Here is a 4,248-nt window from a genome sequence, read left to right as displayed (position 1 = left end):
TTCAGGAGGAAGATGGAAAGAGAGAGAGGGCAGGCTGGAGGAGGCAGGATATCTGCTTCCCTCAGCGGAAGGGGAGGGGTTGGGAGAGGGCAGGGCTTGTCTCTTAAAGGGTTAGGGTACACAGGTCATAGACCAGGCCAGCAGATTAACACAAACTATGTTGTGAGGCAGCCTGCTGCAACAATACTAGATCTGCTTCTTTGCAGAAAAACTTAGAAACAGATGCTAATACTGCAAAGAGCTGGGGTTGCAGCAGAGTGCCTGTCTCATGTGCGCATGGGCCCTTGGGATTGACCTCAGTACTGCTGAGATGTAGATGTAGACATAGGAATGATAAGAAGACTGAGAGGAGGAGAAAAATTGAAGAGCAGTATATCGAAGTCTCTTATCAGATGGACACAGAAATTCTGGCCCAGAGGTTATGTTACAGTATAACAGTGGTGGCCAACTCAGGATGACTCTGTGCGTTCCATCAATCCGAGCTTATAAAGTAGCTAAAACAAAATGCATTTCATGTTTCAGCAACTTTCACCTTATAGGAAGAGTTCAGCAAATAAGCCTCAGGTTTCAAATACGCTAGATTGAAAGGATTTCAATAAGTTTGTAATCGCCAAACTTATTGAAAATACCAAAAAATATGTAACAGGATTTCCAAACATTGGCAGTAAATGTAAACTTATTGAAGCTCCGTAAAACTGCTCGTCAGTGTTTGTTAAAGCTTACTTTTTACTTGTGACCTAGTAATTCCCATCCTAAGTGTTAGGTATATTTCTTAAGATGACCCTCTCCACTGATGCAAATAATTCCAATCAGACCAAATTAGACCAAATAAAAGATTCCCACGTGTTTAATGCAATGCTTCTAAACAGCTTGTGGGAGTGGTCCTGATTCTCCCTGGGGAGAGGGGTCCCTGCTTGGCAGGCTTTCCCGGAGGTGGAGTCTGAACCAAGGCAACTCCCAGGGGGAGTGGGCTTGAAATGGAGCTTTCTGTTCCATTTCTGCTCCAAACATGAGTGCCAGGGGCTGGGGTGGTGCTTTCACCCACACACTAAGTATTTACCCAAGAGAATTGTCTATAATCACTGAAGATAGGCACATAAGTGTTCACAGCAATGTTGTTTATAATAGAAACTAGAAACAGCACAGATGTTTATTAAGATGAGCACAGACTCTATCGTTCCAGCAGCAGGAATTCAGGATCAGCCTGGGAGCTGGGTGTGGCACATACCTTCAGTCACAGCGCTTGTGAGGCAGAGGCTGGCAGCTCTCTGAGTTTGAGACCAATCTGGAGTACATAGTGAGTTCCAGGATAGCCAAGGCTGCCTCAAAAAGCAAATCAAAATACCAGCCTGGGCTATATGAGACTCCATCTCAAAATATCAAAAGAAACGAGAAGAGGAATCATTTGTGCTACATGCAAACAATTAGTTACCACACAAAAGAAACAATGAACCAACTCACAAATCAGCAAATCTTATGTGTGTTATGTTGAATTAAAGTGCCAGATAGAATTTTTAAAGTTTATTTTGTGTGTATGAATGTTTTGCATGCCTGTATATCTGTACACTGTAGCAAGAGTTGCCCCAGAGTTCTGCAGCTGGTTTGATTTCGGAGCAGGAGCTCCTGGCTTTGATCTGCCTTTGGTGACTGCTACCTTTTGTGTTCACTACCTTCTGTTTGAAATATGTAAATCTTATCTGAGAGTTTCCTAGGGGTTCAAAGCCTATGCAAAACTTGGTTGTGGGAGGGGACTCAGAAAACTGAGATGTCCTGTGACCCGGAATTGCTTTGGCATTTGTTTCTTAGGGGAGCTTCAGATAAGAGGTGTTGGCATGTAGAAATGGACTTGCTAAAGGTGCAAATTGTATAACAATAAAAGCCTTTTGCAGAGCTACAGTCTGTCAGTCAGTCCACCAGAGGCTGAGTCCCCTGCACAGCGAATTCATCCTGTGCAGGATGAAATTCATCCTAGAGTAACCCTGATTCTTCCTCGGACCCACATAAACCCACAACAGTGTACCATGTGTGTGCCTGGTGCCCTCACAGGTCAGAAGAGGGTGTCAGATACAGAGGGCATCTGGAACTGGAGTGATTTACGAGGGCTATGAGCTGCCATGTGGGTGCAGGGAATAGAACCTAGGTTCTGGAACAGCAGCTAGAGCTCTTAACTGATGAGCCATCTCTTCAGCCTTAGTAAGGCTTATTTATTTATTTAATATAAGGCTGAGGCGGTAGAAAAAAGATTGTTGTACAAGCATTAGAACTGAATTTAGATCCCAGCTCCCATGTGATCCCAGTGCTGGGGAGGCAGAAGAGGTTGGATCTCTGGGGCTTGCTGGCCAGCCAACCTAGCCTATTGCTCTTCTCCAGCTTCAAATGACCCTCTCTCAAAAACCAAAATGAATGGCACCTGAGAAGCAACATCCAAGGCTAGCCTCTGACTTCTATATGCCCACAAGCAAATGTGCATCCCTACCAACACACTCATGTGCCCATCCCTGCAAACACATACACACACACACATACACACATGCATACACACATGAAAGGAGCCAAAAATACACAAAAGTATACACACCACAGGTTCCATTTCTATGAATGTCAAGATTAGACAAAAACTACTATGGTCATCTAGTTCTGGTTAGTAATTATTAAAAGAAGGGAAGTCATACTGATAAGAGGTCACCTCTGGAAATTTGTTAGATCTTGATGTGGGTTATAATCACACAGGCATATATATATGTATATATATACATATATACATAGGAAATCACTGTAAACTGAACATTGAAGATTGCTCATGTCTTTCTTTAAAAATTGGGTTTTCAAGACGCGGTTTCTTTGTAGGCCTGGCTGTCCTGGAACTCGAACTGTAGACCAGGCTGACCTTTAACTCACAGAGATCCACCTGCCTCCATCTCTTGAGTGCTGGGATTAAAGGCGTGTGTGCCACCACCGCCTGGCCCCAATACCTCATTTTAAGTCCAAGGCTCACAGGGTTGTCCTTATCTTCTAACTGGTAGATTGTATTAACTGCCAACTGGGTTGCCAAGTACTAGTTCCTTGGCACAGAGAGGTTCTTTCTGGGAATGTATTTTATGACCCTCTAGTTTAATAAACTCTCGTGGTTCCTGTACGTCTGTGGGATGGAACCAAAGTACTTCTCCAAAGCAAACAAAGAGTTTCCTAATCTAATCTTTGTGCTTTTCTACACTTGCCTTCACACACACACACACACACACACACACACACACACACACACACACCCTGTTCATAGACCCTTCCCCAGACAGCTTTTACTTTTGCTCCCACAGTTTGGCTCTCAAGGGTGCCCTGTCACAAGGTTACATAGCTGATCTTGGTTCTGTTCTGACTTCCTCCCTTTGTGAGTTCAGCAAATTTGCATATTAACTTCTCTGTGTTTTGTGCTACCCACTCACTGAGCTAAATGTTTCCTGGGAACAAAGCTCAGATGGGACAGCAGCACTTCTGTGACAATGGAGGGCTGGGGAGATGACATTCAGCAGGTAAAATGCTTGCCACACAAGTATGAAAACACCAGCTTAATCCTCAATGCCTAAAAGGGCCTGGCAAGGTATTGCCCAGACAGGCAATCCTTGGGACTAGCTGATGAGCCAGCTTGGCAAGTCCTGAACCAATGAGAGACCCTGTCTCAAAAATGTGCAGCATGCAATGGATTTCAGCCCTTTGGAAGCAGGAGGATCAGAAGTTTACAGTAATCCTCCTCTCCGGAAGTTTGGAGGAGGGTCTGGGTTATAAGAAACACTGCCAGAAAACAGACAATGTGAGCATTCCTGAGGATGTAGCCTGGGGTTGTCTTCTAGTTCAGTCACGTGTATGCGTGTGCATACACACACACACACACACACACACGCACACACGCATACACACACACACAAGGTGGGAGAGAGAAATGTTTTCTATTTTCTTATTGAAGATTTTGGATGCAGATGAGACATTCAAGAAATTTATTTATTTTTTCTTTTGGTTTTTCGAGACAGGGTTTCTCTGTGTAGCCCTAGCTGTCCTGAAACTAGTTCTTGTAGACCAGGCTGACCTCGGACTCACAGAGATCCCCCTCCTGCTTCTACCTCCCAAGAACTGGGATTAAAGGCATGAGACACTGCCAGGCCATTAGTGTTGCTTTTAGTTCAGGCTTTTCTCTTTCTCTCTCTCTCTCCTTCCCTCCCTTCCTCCCTCCTTTCCCCCTTCCAGATAATTCTTCCC

This window comes from Alexandromys fortis, unplaced genomic scaffold (genome assembly GCF_014885135.2).
Source record: "Alexandromys fortis isolate MF-2015 unplaced genomic scaffold, M_Fortis_MF-2015_v1.1 scaffold_70, whole genome shotgun sequence".
Taxonomy (NCBI): Eukaryota; Metazoa; Chordata; class Mammalia; order Rodentia; family Cricetidae; genus Alexandromys; species Alexandromys fortis.
The sequence above is the reverse complement of the archived record's forward strand: the minus strand, read 5'-3'. Positions refer to the sequence as shown.